Raw genomic sequence first — 19635 nt, 5'->3', positions numbered from 1 at the left:
CCTAGGCACTCAGGTGGAAGAAATCAGGAAGACTGAGGTTTGAAGCCAGCCTGAGTAAATAGTTCAAGAGACCCTATCTCAAAAAAACCCTTCACACAAGAGGGCTGTTGAGACATCAAGGTGTAGGCCCTGAGTTCAAGCCCCAGTACAGTGGGGAGTGGGGGCATGGAGTGAGGGGGGTGGATGACAGGAATGTAAAACAGGTTCTGTCTGGGGGCGGATACCAGTGGATGGGGAGATGAAAGGAGAGGGTATAGAATGGTGAACATGGTTGAAGTACTCTATATACATGTATGAAAATAGAACAATGAAATCTGTTTAACTTCTTTTAAGAGCAGGGAAGGGAATGAGGGAAAGTAATAGAGGGGGTAAGTTTAATCAGGGTAGACTGAATGCATATATGGAAACATTACAATGAAATCCCTTTGTACAACTAATACTTATAATAAAAATTTAAAAAAAGAAAAGTTATTTTTATTCTAAATAAATTGTAATTGTTAATGCACTTTTATCCCTTTTTTTAGTCAAAGGCACATGTAACTGTCAGTCAGATGAGCTCTAGTCAGTGTTACCACACTATATTGATCCATATGAGCTAGTCACTAATTACCTCAATGGATTGATGTAATTCTAGTCCAAAGTAAAACACCATATTTTCATTGCAGTCTTCTTGGATAAGTATGATTTTTGAAACATTGAAAATAGCAAATAGAAATATTAATAGTTAACATTTATGGAGTTTAATGTGCAATGTTCTTGTGTGTACTATCTGATAAGAACCCTTGTTATAATCCTTAAAACTCTTTTAAGATATTCTTTTAAGTTTGGATCCTCTTAAGAGATCTGGGAATTTAGGGCAGGAAAGGGATAAATAATTTGTCCAAAGTTTTCTACATTTCTAGTGATAAGATGTGATTTTGAACTCATGCTCACTCAAAGCATGTTCTCAGCCTCTTCACTCCCCCCCTTCTTGGGCTCTTTTTTACTTTTACAATTAGCTTTTTGAGCTATAATTTATTTATAATAAAGTGCATGCAGTGGGATACTCTGATGTAGCAATTGGTTTAAAATGCATAGTTTGAAAAGTCTCTACAGGTGTATATACCTGTGTAACCACCATCCCAGTCAAGTCTAACACTGGTCTGTACCTCATTTCTTGCTTCGGGTGAGAGAAGAATTCAGGCAGGCAAGAGGTGAAAATACAGCTAAATTGATAGTAAAGTTTATTAGGGAAGGAATACATACTTTCAATAGACTAAAAGCGGATCTCTACAGAAAGTATTCCAGTATTTGGAGCTGGAATATTCATTGAAGAATTCTCAGCTCCCAGTGTTTGGCCCCTTTAGAAGGGACTCCTGGGCCTGGGTCTTTGTCTTGTTAAGTTACCAGTGTGAAACTCCCAGCTCCAGGTTTTATCAGATGCCTAGGGTGCAGCTCTTGAGTAAAGAAAGGATTAAGCTTTAGGTGAGAGGCTCACTTCAAAGCATCCTAAGATAGCCCCCAAGTGTCTGTGGGCTACTCTGATGTAACAGAGTTGGTCAGCTGGATTTGGGAAGAGTAATTACAAATGATTTTCTTCCTCTTGTGGCCAGTGCTTTTGTCTAAATTGCTATCTAACATATACTCTTTTTATCACTCTGAAAAAGTTACTTAGCAGTGTATTCATTTGCCATACTGCTTGATTCTGAAGTAGGTATTAATTATAATCCCAGTTTTACATGAAGTGTAGCCAGGCACAGTAGCTTACACTGTAATATCCCAGCTTCTGGGGAGGCAGAGATTGGTAGGATCTTGGTTCAAGGACAGCCTGGGCAAACGGTTGGTGAGGCCCCTCCCCCCATCTTAACAAATAAGCTGCATATAGTTGCTTACCTCCGTAGTCCCAGCTATGAAGAAGGCATAGGTAGGAGGACTAGAGTCCAAAGCCAGCCTTAGGCAAAAACAGAACCGTATTTGAAGAATAACTAAAGCAAAAAAGGGCTGAGAGTGTGTCTCAAGTGGTAAAGTGCCTGCCTAGGCTTCAAAATCCAGTACCACCATAAAAAAAAAAAAGAGGAAAAGAAAAAAGATTAAACTTTAGGAAAATAAATTGCCTAAGGTCACACATTGCTAAATGGCAGAGCCTAAGTGACCCAAGAGCCAGTTAATTCCAAAGTCGTGTGCTTAACTACCATACTATCCTTTGGTTTTTTATTATGACTTTTTCAGATCCTAGTGTGTCCAGGGGCCTCTTTTTAAAAATAAGGAAAAAGTCCTTGAGAAATAAATTGATTTGGCCAACCCTCTGTGGCACAATAGTAGTAAAGCCTAAACTAGAATTCACATTCAATAGTTTCTGAGTCTGGTAAATTGTATAGCTGAAGCAGATGATGTCTGTGTTGTTAATATCATACTGTTAATGAGTTAACCCGACTTCCACAGAACAACAAAAGCTGACGAATGATTTTATTGTGGTGAAGATACCTAATGTTGACAAAGTGCTTTGAGCAGTGTTCCTCAGACTTTACTGTGACTGTGCATTACTTGGGGATCTTAAAACATATATTCTAGTTTAGTAGATTGGAATGTGGTCTTAGAGTGTCCAGTTCTTATAGACTATCAAATGATTCCAATGCTGCTAGTCTGGAGACTACATACCCTTGGAGAAGCAAGGTTTTACAGTTGGCAGAGCACATCTTTTTCCTTGTTAGGTGTGGATATTATCCCTATTTGTAAGGAAACCAGGTTCAAAACAGTAAGGATCTTGTTCAGAATTGGGGCAGGTACTAGAACCTAGGTTTCTAACTTTGAAAACCTGTTTAGGTATTGATTTTCCATTTAAGAAACTCATGTTTCATTTCAGAACCATTCTTACTTGCTCCTAATGCCTTTTCTAAGTTCAAACTAACTTTTAGACTCAAGTCTATAATTACCAAAGTTAGGTAGCTGAAGACTTTTGAAGTCTAATTTTCACTTAGAATTTACCAAGGTCTTATGAGATACTAATCAGGAAGAACTGTCATCTGTAAACACATGTTAGGTAAAATGATTGATTTTTTAAAAATGGAATAATAATTGATGTGTGAGTAAATAAGAATAGTATATGGTAATTTGAGGAACTTCACTGAGCTAGAATACATAGGATAATAGACATTTAAATGAAAGTCTTGGCCATGCATTATTATTTTAGGTTAAAATTTAAGTCGTTTCTTTGATTTTTGAGTTCTGCCTTTTCCTTTGTCAGTTATTTCCCAGCCAATAGGGAAAAAAACTCACCTAGAGAGTTTGAGGTAGTGCAGAAGATCACTACCTAGTGAAATGATAGAGCCCAAAAGAGATAGCAAGACAGTTTATGATGGCATAAGAGTCCTAGATGTTTACTGTGGCGGAAAGTACATAGTATAATGGAGAGGCTAGTGCACTTGAAGTCAGAAGCAAGTTTTCTATCTGGTCTTTGCTGCATTTGAGGCTTGTGACTTTGGGCAAATCACTTGTTTACTCTCTGTATTAGTTTATTTTCTATAAAATGAGAATGATGACATTTGAGTCCCTCCTTTCCTCCTGGTGCTGGGGATCAAACCCAAGGCCTCAGGTCTTAGGTATGCTAGGCAATCACTCCACTATAGAGCTACACCTCTAGTTCTTTGTTTTTTTTTTTTTGTGTGTGTGTCAGTGCGGGGGTTGAACTCAAGGCCTCCTACTTGCTAGGCAGGTACTCAACCACTTGAGCCACTCTACCAGCCCATTTTTTGTGTTGGGTATTTTTGAGATAGGGTTGTGAACTACTTGCCCTGGCTGGCTTCAAACTGTGATCCTTTTGATCTCTGCCTCCTTTGTGGGATTACAGGGGTGAGCCACCAGTGCCTGGCTGTTAAATTGGTTTTTAAGTGAAAACAAGTTGGAAGCATTCTGCAGTGAATAGTCATCCACCTACTTACCTAGATTCTACTATTAACATTTTCCTATTTTTATCACTTGTCTATTCATTTATCTATTCCTCTGTCCAATTTATTTTATTTTTTAACTCATTTCAAAGTAAATTGCAGACATCTGTATGCTTTCCTACTTCAGCATTCATATCCATTATTTAAAGTTCAGTTCTTTAAGTGTTTTCCTTTTGAAGTAAAATTTGCATTCATTGTAATGCACAAATCTTGTTTATATTTGCTGAATTTTAAGAAAGGCATACAGCTATGTAACTGAACCCCCATCAGGGTATGGAACTTTGCATGACAAGGTAGTAGAGCCCAGTGGTGGAGTGCCCCCTTAGTGTGTGTGCTTAGCATGCCCAGGAGGCCCTGGCTTAGTCTCCTAGAGGGGAAAATAAAACAGACCAAGACACATGAAGCTTTGCCACCAACCAGGAAAGTTCCTCAAGCTCCTTCTCTGTTTATTCCCATCTCCTCTTTCCCTTCCTCTCCAATGCAAGCCTAGTTTTGATTTTTTTTCCCTTACTACTTGGTGTTAGGCTTCTTTTGCTCAGCAGAATGTTTTTGAGATTCATCTGCCTTGCTATGTGGTGCTAGTTCATTGTTAGAATACAACACAGTTTGATAACCCATTTTCTTGTTTGTGGGTGGTTCATAGAACTGCTACGAACATTCCTGAAACAATTTTTTTTTGGTGTATGGATATATGCTTCATTTGTCATAGATAAATACCTAAGATTGGAAAAATTGAGACATAGGTTAGATATATGTTTCTTTTTATTAGAAACTGACAGACTTTTTCCAGAGAGGTTGTATGATTTTACACTCACATTTTTTTCTTTCTTTTTTTTTCTTTTATTATTCATATGTGCATACAAGGCTTGGTTCATTTCTTCCCCCTGCCCCCACCCCCTCCCTTACCACCCACTCTGCCCCCTCCCTCTCCCCCCCCAAAACCCAGCAGAAACTATTTTGCCCTTATTTCTAATTTTGTTGTAGAGAGAGTATAAGCAATAATAGGAAGGAACAAGGGGTTTTGCTGGTTGAGATAAGGATAGCTATACAGGGCATTGACTCACATTGATTTCCTGTGCGTGGGTGTTACCTTCTAGGTTAATTCTTTTTGATCTAACCTTTTTTCTAGTACCTGTTCCCCTTTTCCTATTGGCCTCAGTTGCTTTTAAGGTATCTGCTTTAGTTTCTCTGCGTTAAGGGCAACAAATGCTAGCTAGTTTTTTAGGTGTCTTACCTATCCTCACCCCTCCCTTGTGTGCTCTCGCTTTTGTCATGTGCTCAAAGTCCAATCCCCTTGTTGTGTTTGCCCTTGATCTCATGTCCACATATGAGGTACAACATACGATTTTTGGTCTTTTGGGCCAGGCTAACCTCACTCAGAATGATGTTCTCCAATTCCATCCATTTACCAGCGAATGATAACATTTCGTTCTTCTTGATGGCTGCATAAAATTCCATTGTGTATAGATACCACATTTTCTTAATCCATTCGTCAGTGCTGGGGCATCTTGGCTGTTTCCATAACTTGGCTATTGTGAATAGTGCCGCAATAAACATGGATGTGCAGGTGCCTCTGGAGTAACAGTCTTTTGGGTATATCCCCAAGAGTGGTATTACTGGATCAAATGGTAGATCGATGTCTAGCTTTTTAAGTAGCCTCCAAATTTTTTTCCAGAGTGGTTGTACTAGTCTACATTCCCACCAACAGTGTAAGAGGGTTCCTTTTTCCCCACATCCTCGCCAACACCTGTTGTTGGTGGTGTTGCTGATGATGGCTATTCTAACAGGGGTGAGGTGGAATCTTAGTGTGGTTTTAATTTGCATTTCCTTTATTGCTAGAGGTGGTGAGCATTTTTTCATGTGTTTTTTGGCCATCTGAATTTCATCTTTTGAGAAAGTTCTGTTGAGTTCACTTGCCCATTTCTTTATTGGTTCATTAGTTTTGGGAGAATTTACTTTTTTAAGTTCCCTATATATTCTGGTTATCAGTCCTTCGTCTGATGCGTAGCTGGCAAATTATTTTCTCCCACTCTGTGGGTGTTCTCTTCAGTTTAGAGACCATTTTTTTGATGAACAGAAGCTTTTCAGTTTTATGAGGTCCCATTTATCTATGCTATCTCTTAGTTGCTGTGCTGCTGGAGTTTCGTTGAGAAAGTTCTTACCTATACCTACTAACTCCAGAGTATTTCCTACTCTTTCCTGTATCAACTTTAGAGTTTGTGGTCTGATATTAAGATCCTTGATCCATTTTGAGTTAATCTTGGTATAGGGTGATATACATGGATCTAGTTTCAGTTTTTTGCAGACTGCTAACCAGTTTTCCTAGCAGTTTTTGTTGAAGAGGCTGTCTTTTCTCCATCGTGTATTTTTAACGCCTTTGTCAAAGACAAGTTGGTTATAGTTGTGTGGCTTCATATCTGGGTCCTCTATTCTGTTCCACTGGTCTTCATGTCTGTTTTTGTGCCAGTACCATGCTGTTTTTATTGTCATTGCTTTGTAATATAGTTTGAAGTCGGGTATTGTGATACCTCCATCATTGTTCTTTTGACTGAGTATTGCCTTGGCTATTCGTGGCCTCTTGTGTTTCCATATAAATTTAATGGTAAATTTTTCAATCTCTTTAATGAATGTCATTGGAATTTTGATGGGAATTGCATTAAACATGTAGATTACTTTGGGGAGTATCGACATTTTTACTATGTTGATTCTACCAATCCATGAGCATGGGAGATCTCTCCACTTTCTATAGTCTTCCTCAATCTCTTTCTTCAGAAGTGTATAGTTTTCCTTGTAGAGGTCTTTCACATCTTTTGTTAGGTTTACACCTAGGTATTTGATTTTTTTTTTTGCGGCTATTGTAAATGGAATTGTTTTCATACATTCTTTTTCAGTTTGCTCATTGTTAGTGTATAGAAATGCTAATGATTTTACTATGTTGATTTTATATCCTGCTACCTTGCTATAGCTATTGATGGCGTCTAGGAGCTTCTGAGTAGAGTTTCTTGGGTCTTTAAGGCATAGGATCATGTCATCTGCAAATAGGGATATTTTGACAGTTTCTTTACCTATTTGTATTCCTTTTATTCCTTCTTCTTGCCTAATTGCTCTGGCTAGGAATTCCAGTACTATGTTGAATAGGAGTGGAGATAGTGGGCATCCTTGTCTGGTTCCTGATTTTAGAGGGAATGGTTTCAGTTTTTCTCCGTTAATTATAATGCTGGCTGTAGGTTTGTCATATATAGCTTTTATAATGTTGAGGAACTTTCCTTCTATTCCTAGTTTTCTTAGAGCTTTTATCATGAAATGATGTTGGATCTTATCAAAGGCTTTTTCTGCATCTATTGAGATGATCAAGTGGTTTTTGTCTTTGCTTCTGTTAATGTGGTTTATTACATTTATTGATTTTCATATGTTGAACCACCCCTGCATCCCTGGGATGAAGCCTACTTGGTCGTGGTGAATAATCTTTTTGATGTGTTGCTGAATTCGGTTTGCCATTATTTTGTTGAGGATTTTTGCATCAATGTTCATTAAGGAGATTGGCCTATAGTTCTCCTTTTTGGAGGTGTCTTTGCCTGGTTTTGGAATAAGTGTAATACTGGCTTCATAAAATGTGTTTGGCAGTTTTCCTTCCCTTTCTATTTCGTGGAACAGTTTAAGGAGGGTTGGTATCAGTTCTTCTTTAAAGGTCTGATAGAATTCAGCCAGAATCCATCAGGTCCTGGACTTTTCTTTTTTGGGAGACTCTTGATTGCTGCTTCAATTTCATTTTGTGTTATAGGTCTATTCAGGTGATTAATTTCCTCTTGGTTCAGTTTTGGATGATCATATGTATCTAGAAATCTGTCCATTTCTTTTAGATTTTCAAATTTATTTGAATATAGGTTCTCAAAGTAGTCTCTGATGATTTCCTGGACTTCCATGGTGTTTGTTGTTATCTCCCCTTTTGCATTCCTAATTGTACTAATTTGGGTTTTTTCTCTCCTCATTTTAGTCAGGTTTGCCAGGGGTCTATCGATCTTGTTTATTTTTTCAAAGAACCAGCTTTTTGTTTCATTAATTCTTTGTATGGTTTTTTTGGTTTCTATTTCGTTGATTTCAGCTCTTATTTTTATTATTTCTCTCCTTCTATTTGTTTTGGGATTTGCTTGTTCTTGTTTTTCTAGGAGTTTGAGATGTATCATTAGGTCATTGATTTGGGATCTTTCAATCTTTTTAATATATGCACTCATGGCTATAAACTTTCCTCTCAAGACTGCCTTAGCTGTGTCCCATAGGTTCCGGTAGGTTGTGTTTTCATTTTCATTGACTTCCAGGAACTTTTTAATTTCCTCTTTCATTTCATCGATGATCCATTGTTCATTAAGTAATGAGTTATTTAGTTTCCAGCTGTTTGCATGTTTTTTGTCTTTACTTTTGTTGTTGAGTTCTACTTTTACTGCATTGTGGTCAGATAGTATGCACGGTATTATTTCTATTTTCTTATATTTGCTGAGGCTTGCTTTGTGCCCTAGGATATGATCTATTTTGGAGAAGGTTCCCTGGGCTGCTGAGAAGAATGTATATTGTGTAGAAGTTGGATGATATGTTCTGTAGATATCTACTAGGTCCACTTGATCTATTGCATATTTTAGATCTTGGATTTCTTTATTGATTTTTTGTTTGGATGACCTATCTATTGATGATAATGGGGTGTTAAAGTCTCCCACAACCACTGTGTTGGCGTTTATATATGCTTTTAGGTCTTTCAGGGTATGTTTGATGAAATTGGGTGCGTTGACATTGGGTGCGTACAGATTGATGATTATTATTTCCTTTTGGTCTATTTCCCCTTTTATTAGTATGGAATGTCCTTCTTTATCTAGTTTGATCAATGTAGGTGTGAAGTCTACTTTGTCAGAGATAAGTATTGCTACTCCTGCCTGTTTTCGGGGGCATTGGCTTGGTAAATCTTCTTCCAGCCTTTCATCCTAAGCATACGCTTATTTCTGTCAGTAAGATGAGTCTCCTGTAAGCAACAAATTGTTGGATCTTCTTTTTTAATCCATTTTGTCAAACGGTGTCTTTTGATGGGGAATTAAGTCCATTAACATTAAGTGTTAGTACTGATAGGTATGTGGTGATTCCTGCCATTTAGTTGTCTTAGTTGTTTGAAGGTTTGATTGTGTGTACCTAACTTGATGTTACTCTCTACTGTCTTGCTTTTTCTTATCCTGTGGTTTGGTGCTGCCTGCCTTTTCATGGTTAAGTTGGGTGTCACTTTCTGTGTGCAGGATCCCTTGCAGAATCTTTTGTAATGGTGGCTTTGTGGTCACATATTGTTTTAGTTTCTGCTTATCATGGAAGACTTTTATTGCTCCATCTATTTTGAATGATAGCTTTGCTGGGTAGAGTATCCTGGGGTTGAAGTTATTTTCATTCAGTGCCCAGAAGATCTCACCCCACGCTCTTCTTGCTTTTAATGACAGACTTTTTCCAGAGAGGTTGTATGATTTTATACTCACATTTTTTTCTTTTCTTTTTTGAGACAGAATCTTGCTAAGTATCCAATGCTGACCTCTGACTCTCAATCCTCCTGTCTCAACCTTCTGAACGCTACATCTGGTTTACATTCACACCATTTGATCCACATCCTTCTCAAAATTTTGAGTCAGTATTAACGGGTCATCTCTAGAGTGAGAAAGACAGTGTCAACATTTGGACCTGAAATATTCATTGAGGACTTTTCAGCCTCACGTCCATCTGATCCCTAGGATGCAACCTATGGACCTGGGTCATTTGTTGAATTAAAGAGATCATCACCTGTGTGAAATTCTCAACTCCAGGTCCATCTGTTGCTTTTCTTTACTCCTGAGTAAAGAAAGGATTAAGCTTTAGGTGAGGACTGTTAGAATGGCTCAGGTGGTAAGAGCACCTCCCTAGCAAGTATAAGGCCCTGAGTTCAAACCCCAGGATTACAAAAAAAAAAAAAAAAAAAATGCTTTAGGTGAATGGGGGACTTAAAAGCATCCTGTGATATTTGCTTAACAGAGACAACTAAGAGTTGGAAAATTTAATTGCATTGTTTTTCTCTAAGAGACCTTAAAGAATTCTTCATTTTAGGTTCCCTTTGTATATTCCCATCACTTGTTGCTGCTACCTATCATCCTTTCATTTTTCTGGTCCTACACACACTACTCTTTTTCAAGACAGGCTATTTACATATACAGTATACTCCTGTGCCCTTTTCAATATTTTTTAACGAAAGATAATACATAATTTTTTTTTTTTTTTTTTTTGGCAGTACTGGAGTTTGAACTCAGGGTCTCTTGTTTGCTAAGCAGCTCTACCACTTGAGCCACTCTGGCAGCCCTTTTGTGTGTTGAGTATTTTCTAACAATTTGCACAGGCTGGCTTCAAACTGTGACCTCCTTTCTGATCTCTGCCTCCTGGGTAGCTAGGATTATAGGTGTGAGCCACCAGCATCCACAATATATTGTCCTTTAAAAATCATAAAGTTTGAGGTGGTATTCAGAGATAGGTAACTGAAAACAGTGTTTGAAGTTGAATTTTGAGTAATTTTGATTTCCTGCTATGTAAACTCAGTGTATGCCAAATTATACCGTATTGTTAGTCTTAGAAGGTAAGACTTTAAAAATAAGAATAAAATTTAGTACTTTTTTTGGCAGTAGTGGGGTTTGAGCTCCTAAGGACCTCAAGCTTACTAGGCAAGCACTTTACCAGCTTACTTTTATAGGCTGTTCCATCTTAAAAGAATTTTATAGGCATCATTTTGCTTGTTCCTATAATGTATTCATAACACTTTGAAGAGGTATTTTATCCAATGAAAGTAAATAAGTACATCAAGGTTGAAATAATTCAATTGCAGACCTGGAAAAAAAAATCCTTGACTCATGCTAGGTGTGGACTCTTGCTCTTACATATGTTCTTTAACTTCACAGCAAGCTGCTTTTAATGACAAGTGGAATGACTGGATAGAGACAGAAGACAAAGCAGAACTCTGAAATTACATGTATTAAAATCTCGATATAATAATTTTTTTATGACTTTCACTATTTTCTTCACTAATACAAAACAACGAGAGAGTCTAAATAAGATAATGAAATATTGCAGTTTCTAGACTGTTTTACCTATTGGGTAGCAATCTTCCCACCCCTCTTTTTAACACACATGAGGTAATCTGACTTTGTCATCTGAAATCCTTTAAGTACAATTTTTTTTTTTGGTGGGTCTGGGGTTTGAACTCAGGACTTCCTGCCTGCAAAGCAGGTGCTCTGCTGTTTGAGCCATACCTCTAGTCCTTGAGCCACACCTCCAGTCCTGTCATCTGAAGTCTTTTAGTTTGCTGGCTGAGTTGATCCAATTAGTCTTTCCATTCCTAAGCTATGTGTATGCAAAACACATAGCTTATCAGAATTTTCTGAAAAAATTCTGATATCTAGTCCCAAGCATTTCAGATAAAGGATACATACCCCAAATAGTCTTGAAGTATTTATCCTTTATCTCCATATAGTATCATGTATTTTCTCTAGTAATCCTAAATTCTGAAATCTACTTTCTTTGGTATTAATGTAATTTTATTTCTTGTAATTTATTTTTGTCTGGTACTTTTCTACTTTTTCAATTTTAACCTGTGCCTTTACCTTTAAAGTGCTTTTCTTGTAAGATCATAGTAGACTTTTTCTAGTCTGACAATCTCTGTTTTTTAGTTGGTATATATTATCCATTTATAGGTAATATAATTATCAACACAATTGAGTTGTCATCTTACTGTTTATTTTTTATTATTTTTATTTGTCACCCCATTTTTCCTGCCTTCTTTTAAATTAATTTAGGAATGTGTGTGTATATGTGTATCTAGTATTTCATCTTGTGCAGTAGCTTTTTTGCTGTATCTCTCATTTATTACCTCAGAGGTCACTGTAGAGTTAAACTTACTATAATCTACTTAGAACCTTAAATAATAGTATTCTTGAACTTGTAATGGATACTTGGAAGCTGCTTTTACTGAGGAGCGCTGACTCCTCCTTGGGTCAGGAATTAACTAAAGACAGGAAGCAGTTGGATGATTGTTATGCTCCTTTTCCATAGGAATAGGAGGAATAAATGGACAGTAGGGAAAATGTAACTGGGACTACAAAAGGGAAAAACTTGTAGGGCACCAGGAGGATCAAAGTTTGAAGCCAGTGAGACTTTATCTCAAAAATACCCAACACACACAAAAAAAACCCAGGGCTGGTGGAGTGGCTCAAGTGGTAGAGTGCCTGCCTAGCAAACATGAGGTCCTGAGTTCAAACCCCAGTGCTGGAAAAATTAAAAGGCAGGGGCTTTTGGTGTAGCCAACCTGCGCTTGCTGGCCAGTTTACTGGGCTTGTTGCTCAAACTGACACTCTCTCCCTCCTCTCCTGCTGTGTATGTGTTTGTGTGTCTGTCTATCTCTCTCTCTCTCTCTCCATACTGGAGAGCCCAATATTAGTACTCTTTACTAGCCAATTAAACCAGGCAACATTCTCCCCCTTGTGACCACCAAGAAGGTGTAAGCTGTCAATCAGGACAAACTCCTTCAGACCAGGGCCACACTTGTTGTGGGTCATGAGTTTTGTCACACGCCTTGACCTGAGCCCATCAACTTCCTTTTCAAAAGAGGACATGACATTTCCTCTCACAGCGGAATGACAAGAACTTTGAAGGTTGACTCTCCCTGTCCTCCGCTTGGGCGAGTTACAAACCTTATTTTCCTCAAAACCCTGCTCTCATTATTTGTGAATTAACATGAGGCTAGGGGACCAGCTCTTTGGTAACAAACTGAGTTAGTAATTAGTTTTTCTGCTGATAAATTTTGTCAGCTTACTTTGAATTGTCTTTGTCCTCTAGGTTTTTTTTTTTTTTTTTTTTTTTTTGCAGTACTGAAGCTTCAACTCAGGGCCTTTTCCTTGAGCCACTCCACCAGCCCAATTTTTCGTGATAGGGTTTTTGAGATAGGGTATCACGTTTGCCCAGACTAGCTTTGAACTGCAATCCTCCTAATCTCTGCCTCCTGTAGCTAGGATTATAGGCTGAGCCACCGACGCCCAGCTTCACCTCTATGTTTGAAACATTTTTACTTGGTGTAAAATTCTTATTGGGCAGTTATTTTCTTTTAGCACTTAAGAATCTTTTTTTTGGGGGTGGTGGTGGTTTGAACTCAAGGTCTCATGGTTGCGAGGCACTTGAGCCACTCTGCCAGTTCCCTGTACTTAAAGATATTGTTCCAGTTGGGCGCTGGCTCACACTGTAATCCTAACTACTTGGGAGACTGAGATAGGGAGAATGGAGGTTCACAGCCAGTATGGGCAATAATGGAGAAGTTCCACCTCCAAAATAACCAGAGCAAGATGGACTGGAGGTGTGGCTTAAGTGGTAGAGCTCCTGCTTTGCAAGTGCAATGCCCTGAGTTCAAACCCCAGTCCCACCAAAAAAACCAAATCTTGTTCCGTTACCTTCTTTTTTTGTGGCTATTTATTTGTAAAGTCATCATTCTTTATTATCTTTTTTTCTCTGCTCTTAAGGTTTCATCTTTATCTTTGGTTTTGAGTAGTTTTATTATAATGTTCCTTAGTGATAGTGTATGTATAATTATCTTCCTTGGAACTTCTTGATCTTCTTAGATCTTTGAACTAATTTTTATTTAAAATGTCAATTCTGGAAAATTAGGTCAGTCTATCTTTAATATTTATCCCACTTTATTTTCTGTTTTCTTGTTTTTCTGGTACTGCAGTTATGCATATGTTAACCTGTGTTACTCTGATAATATCTCCTCTGTCATTTTTTTTTTCTTGCCTTGTGTCATGTGCTTCAGTTTGGATAGTTTCTATTTCCTTGAGTTCAAGTTCATGATCTTGGGCTGGGACTATAACTTAGTTGTAGAGTGCTCGTCTAGTATGCGTGAGGCTCTGGATTTGATCCCTAGCACTGGATAAAAACATGAGAGAAAAAAACCCTGAAACTTGATGTTCACTGACCTTTTTTTTCTGAATTGTCTAGTCTACAGTTAATCACATGCAGTGAAATTTCATTTCAGATATTGCATTGTTAAGCTCTAGAAGTTTTTTTTTTAATAGTTTACATATTTTTCTTTGTTGTGTCTATGTTTTGATTTATTTCTTTATGGTGGTACTGGGGTTTGAATTCAGGGCTTTATGCTTGCTCTGCAAGTGCTCTACCACTTGAGTCACTTTGCCAACTCTGTTTTTTGTGTTGTGTATTTTCAAGAACTATTTGCCTAGGGCTGGCTTCCAGAGGATCCTCCCTGGATCTCTGCCCTGCTGCCTGAAATAGCTAGGATTACAGGCATGAGTCACTAGGGCCCTGCCTGCTTTAAATTCTTTTTTTTTTGTGGTACTGGGGGCTTGAACTCAGGGCCTACACTGTGAGGCACTCCAACAGCCCACTTTTGTGAAGGGTTTTTTTGAGATACGGTCTTCATGAACTATTTGCCCTGGCTGGCTTCAAATCGCAGTCCTCCTGAACATATCGATAGTAGGTGTTTTAAGTCATTTGTCTGTTAATTCTGCTCTTTCATTGCTAGGTCTGATTTTTTTCCTACTTCTTATGAGTCCCATTTTCTTGTTGCTTTGCATGTAGTGATAATGGTAGTGCAAGTACAGTTCAAACCTTTTCTGTATCATTTGAAAGTAATTGCCAACTGAATTCTTCATTACCCTCAGTTTTCTTTTCCAGATTCATAATTTATTGTACAAGCTTGAGTATTTGATGATGAGTTGACATTAGTTTCTCCAACCATGGGAACTTAACAGATGAGATCAGGCATTTTGGAATCCATTTAAAACAGCTGGAGTTTTAGACCTTAACTTGAAGTACATGGTCATCAAAGCAGTGCCTCCCTATGTGACCAGTACACAATTCATTCGACCTATGACAGTATAAGAGTCGAAACACTTTTTAATACCAGTGAACTGGAATTGGGCATCACTTTCTGGACCTGCCATGATTTCAGTCTTTGCCAAAGTCACAAATTCCGCAGCCAGTGTCCTTCAGTGTCCACAGCTACCAACCTCAGCCCAGCTGGAGCCCTCAGTTCTTTACTGTGCATTTCCTTCACATAAGAATATTGTTCTATATAACCATACTATAATCATTAAAATTGGGAAAACTGATATTTTAACTAACCCTAAAATTCCATCTAACTTTTCCTTGTGGTTATCCATTCTTAACTTTTCACAGCCTACTTCATGAAAAATGTAGAAGCTTGTGGGAAAAGGTGGTTCTATAGGTCCATATCCTATGTACCTTGTTCTTTATGCTATAGTTGTAATAGATGAGTGAGTGATTGAATAAACTAAAAAACCATCTGAATATTATAGAAGCTTCAAAATATTTATGTATTAAATATATAAATATGTTATAGTGCTCATTTTGGCAGCACATATACTAAAATTGGAACAATACAGAAGAAGATTAGCGTGGTTCCTGCGCAAGGATGACACGCAAATTCGTGAAGTGTTCCATAAAAAAAAAAAAGTAAATGTTATAAATAAAAGAGAAGAGGCAAAGTAATTGTCTCTTGCAGTTTTACCATTTTTGGTGCTCTACACTTGTGTCTGAAGATTTAAATTTCTCTCTAATATCATTTTCCTTCAGCAGGTTGAGCATTTTGTATCTTATATATTTGTTATTCATTACATTTTGAAAAGCTTGCCAGAATTAAGATTATTTGTCACATTCTCTTCTATTATTTTGGTCCAATTATAGGTATGTTGTACTGTTGTAATCTAACAGGTTCATTAAGATCTGTTCATTTTGTTAAAAGAATATTTTTTTTCTCTCTGTGCCTGTGCAGATTGAGTAATTTTGATTTATCTTTAACTTCACTTTTTCCTCCCTTTGTTTATTAAATCTATCTGGTGAATGACATATTTCAGATATTATATTGTCTTTGTTTATTAAATCTATCTGGTGAATGACATATTTCAGATATTATATTGTTCAGTTCTAGAATTGCTACTTAATTATTTTCTGTTTTTTTCTACAGGGATTTTCTAATTTGCCATTATTGTTAACATATTTTATTTTAATTCATTAAGGTAGTTATAATAGCTTCTTTAAAATCCTTGTCTCTTTTTTTTCTAAAATCTGGGTCTCAGTCACAACTTTTCTGTGGAGAATGTGTTTCATTTTCCTGGGTCTTCATATGCTGGATAAAGTTAAACTTTGTTCTGAGCATAATGAGCGTTAAGTTTCTTTCTTTTTTTCTTTCCCCAATTGGGTATTGTTTCTTTTGTTTTCACTGGCAGTTACCTTGATTGACTTGACTTAAGCTATAACTCTATTTCATGGCCAGCATTTATGATCTCAGCATCTAGTAGCCAGCTTCTCTTTTGTTTTTAGTTAATGAGTAGAAATGGGCAGAGAATTTGGGGGTCCCTTCTCCATCTTGTTGCCTTTCAGGACCCCGCCATTCTCTTCAGTGGTGGTGGTTGTTCTGGCGTCAGTGTTAGGGTTTCCCAGACCAGAAAGCCTGTGGCATTACTTCATTGCCTATGTGCTGTGTCATTGGTACTTGGCCAAAGGCATTTGTGAAAATGGCAACTCTAACTCTTCCTCTTCAAGTGTGTCAAGTATGTATTCCCTGTTAGCTTCCAGGTATCCTCTTTTTTGTATCATTCTGTTTTTTACTTTATTTTCCTTTTTTCACAAGAAGGAATTAGTCACTTGGTCATTTCTAGAAGCAGAAATATATTAGGTTCTTTTTTTTTCCTTTGGTGCTCAGGATTGAACCCAGGCCTTATGCATGCTATGCATGTACTTTATCACTGAGCTATATATCCTTAGTCCTTCTTCAGTACTTCCTTTCTCAGCCTAATGGATTCTTACTCTGTGATGTGCAATTTAGTATTTAGTATTAAGTTCAAGAAGGATCCCTTGCAGATTTTTGGATCTCTTTCTCTGCATAGCTACCTCCCTTGGTATTCTGCCTTACAAATCACAACTATTGCAGTCTTCTTAACTCTGTAATGTCTTTCTCCTCAATTTAGTGAGACTGCTTTTCTTTGTACAAAGGTCTGGAAAGTACTTTCTCCAGAAAGCTGAGGTACTCATAGAATTTACTTTATTGGTTTCTTTTTTCTCTCAGGGATCACATTTCTGTACTACTTTCAATGTCTGAAAAACAGTTTTCTTAAGTTTCACCCTCTTTTCCACTAACAGGTGGATTTATTTTTCCCATATCATTGGTTTTTGCTTTTTTTTTTTGCAGCACTGGGGTTTGAACTTAGGGCCTTATGCTTGCTAGACAGGTGCTCTTACCATTTCAGCCATTCCCATAGACCATTTTTTTGTCATAGGGTTTTTTGAGATAGGGTCTTGCAAACTATTTGCCCGGGGCCGGCTTTGAACTGCGATCTTTCTGATCTCTGCCTTCTGAGTGGCTAGGATTACAGGTTTGAGCCACCATGCCTGGCTCATCTAAATTTTTATGATGCCCATGCATGCGCGTGCCTTCATTGTAAAAATTTTTCCTTCAAGTCTTGCCATTACCATAGCTACTTTAGATATGGTAATTGCTAATTTGCTACACAAGTACCATTTAAAGCTGAAAGTATCAGTAGAAAGTATCAGCAAATTTCAGTAAAAATAAGCTTTTGACTTCTCTTAAAAATTAACACTTTATTTTCAGCTAACTGGGAAGATACATTGTTTGACTTTAAACAAGTTTTTTTTTATCTTAAATATTAACCTAGTAATTTTGATTTCATTTTTATGGTCAAAATACTCTGTGTTTTGTCACAAAATGTTCCTACAATTTTTGGACCTGAAAAGGACCTTTTGCTTTATATGTGAGGGAGCTATGGCACACACACGTAAGTAAAATGATTTTCTCAAGTCATAGTGAATCCTGCCTAATTCAGAGTCTGCTACGTACAGTGCTGTGTTCTGATAGTGTAAGGAGATAGCAAAACAGCCAACTGTCAAGGAGCTGAGCTCTGAGAGGGAAACATACAAAAAAGGTCACTACTTATAAAGCAGTGATAATGCAACAAATGACAGTGTGAGCAAAGTCATCAGAAAATAGAAAATGGAAAAATTGTTTTTCTTATTCAAGTCTTCATTGAAGAGGTAACCACTGAGTGGGGCTTGAAAAACTAGAATCTTGTAAGAGAGCACACGTATTATATATATTAAGAACAAAGGCAGAAAGGCATTGAAAATGGGAGATGAGTGAATTAGTCTTGAATAGAAAGCATAATGAAAGGACAAGAAGCAAAAACAGAAGGAAAAAAGAAAGAAAAAAGAAGACAAAGTAAGGCGAATTGGGCCTGATACACAGAACTAGAGTCTGTTTAGATACTTTGCATGTTCAGGGGCCAGTTCACCCAAAGTCTGGCTTTGCATGTCATCAGTGTTGGTCTCCTAAGTTTATAAACTGTGGATTAAGCTACCCTTTTTGTGAGGAAACTTACCAGTGTTTTTTGTTTGTTTTTTCTTTGGAAGTGTCGGAGATCAAACCCAGGACTGGGCACATGCTAGCCAAACAGTGTACTACTGAAGTACAGCTCCATCTCTCCCCTACTAGTATTTTTATGGAATCAGGCCGTAAACTCCTCCTAATACACCTCCCACACACATCTCTGTCTCTGTCTCTCTTTCTGACACACACACACACACACACACACACACACACACACACGCACGCGCACAGGGTTTGGTTTCTTATAATTTCAGTTTCAGTTACTTTTGCTTAACCTCCACCTTCTAGAAGCCTAGCAAGCAATATTTCTTCATTGTTCCAGGTGGATTTGCTCCTTTTCTGGGTTCCTTCAGTTGTTCACATACAACATTTTACATTCCTACTGGTTTATGTTCTTGCTTTCCTCCTGGACTTAGAATTTTTCAAAGCTTTTATTGATCTTTGTATCATCTTATACCAACAGTGCTTGGTATACAGCAGGAATTCAATAAATATTTGCTGACTGATTAGTTGTAATTTTTTTATTGTGGGATTTGAACTCAGGACCTACACCTTGAGCCACTCCACCAGCCCTTTTATTTGGTGGGTGTTTTTGAGATAGGGTCTCAGGAACTGTTTGCTCAGGCAAACAGTTCTGCCTCCTGTGTAGCTAGGATTACAGGCGTGAGCCACTAGTGCCCAGCTATTTGTATTTTTTTGACATGTAATATACTGCACGTGTTTAAAGTGTCCTGCTTGGTAAATTTTGATGGATGTACTCCTGTAAACTTACTACCACAATCAAAATATTAAACATTTATCACTCCCCAAAGTTTCCCTGTGTACCTTTTGTTGTTTCATGTATTGTTGGTTTTTGGTTGTTTTAGATAAGGGAGTAAAGGTGATCTTTGTTACTCTATCTTGGGTAGAAGTGTGGTGTGCATCACTTTTTATTCTCTCATTATGTGCCTACCTTGCTTGTTAATGTCCTCTGTTTTTTCTATATTATATGGTAAGTGCTGTGTAGATGTCTTCATAAAATTGCTCTATCAGCAGTACAAAGCCATTGTGTATAATCAGGAAATGATTTGCTTCATTACAATGCATGACACTAATTTTAAAAATGATCTAAAATTTAAGCTCTATATTGAATTTATACCTTAAAATCTGATTTGTTTCTTTTGCCTGTCCTATTTTTCCCTCAGTATCTTTAGCAGTTTTTTTTTGTGGTACTGGGACTTAAACTCAGGGCCTACACCTTGTGCC

At 37.5% G+C, this 19635-nt stretch overlaps 1 protein-coding gene, 1 non-coding gene and 1 pseudogene across 2 annotated transcripts in view; 2 read left to right on the top strand and 1 right to left on the bottom strand.

The window, feature by feature from the left end:
* The window catches only part of Acer3 (alkaline ceramidase 3), a 146689-nt gene that overhangs the window by 9392 nt on the left and 117662 nt on the right, over positions 1-19635 (top strand). The window lies entirely within an intron of this gene.
* On the bottom strand, positions 14726-14911 carry LOC141415614 (ATP synthase F(0) complex subunit k, mitochondrial pseudogene; annotated as a pseudogene).
* LOC141416208 (U6 spliceosomal RNA) lies at positions 15330-15437 on the top strand. The gene has a single exon (XR_012441023.1). It is a non-coding gene; the product is annotated as a U6 spliceosomal RNA (small nuclear RNA).

This window comes from Castor canadensis, chromosome 1 (genome assembly GCF_047511655.1).
Source record: "Castor canadensis chromosome 1, mCasCan1.hap1v2, whole genome shotgun sequence".
NCBI lineage: Eukaryota > Metazoa > Chordata > Mammalia > Rodentia > Castoridae > Castor > Castor canadensis.
The sequence above is the reverse complement of the archived record's forward strand: the minus strand, read 5'-3'. Positions and strand labels throughout refer to the sequence as shown.